Source organism: Octopus bimaculoides, chromosome 7, assembly GCF_001194135.2.
Source record: "Octopus bimaculoides isolate UCB-OBI-ISO-001 chromosome 7, ASM119413v2, whole genome shotgun sequence".
In the NCBI taxonomy this organism is placed as follows: domain Eukaryota; kingdom Metazoa; phylum Mollusca; class Cephalopoda; order Octopoda; family Octopodidae; genus Octopus; species Octopus bimaculoides.
Genome location: NC_068987.1, coordinates 32227228 through 32227572, shown reverse-complemented (window position 1 = coordinate 32227572; position 345 = coordinate 32227228). Strand labels below are relative to the sequence as shown.

General features: G+C 44.6%; 1 non-coding gene across 1 annotated transcript; it reads left to right on the top strand.

Moving 5' to 3' along the window:
• Positions 1–74, top strand: Trnat-agu (transfer RNA threonine (anticodon AGU)). The gene has a single exon. It is a non-coding gene; the product is annotated as a tRNA-Thr (tRNA).
• The last annotated feature ends 271 nt before the right edge of the window (positions 75–345 follow it).

Sequence of the window (345 nt, the reverse complement as noted above, 5' to 3'; positions counted from 1 at the left end):
GGCTCCATAGCTCAGTTGGTTAGAGCGCCAGTCTAGTAAACTGGAGGTCGGGGGTTCGAATCCCCCTGGAGCCTGTTAGCAGATTTTTCTACTTTTTTTTTTTTTGCTGGAATCTCGACCAATTTCAACTCCATATTTTTAAGGCAGTGAAAAATTTCAGAGTTCCAGAGCGAAACTGAGACCATGGCGAAGGGTTAAATGATGAAGAGACTGAAAGGACTGATGAAAGGCGCCTTCCTCTTTGGTCAAGTTCTCATCAACTTGGTTAACTTCCACTTGGAAAGGGAAGTGAAGGTGGAGAGGAAGTAATACCTCCCAGGGAATTTGCAGCTACGTTCTAAGTTC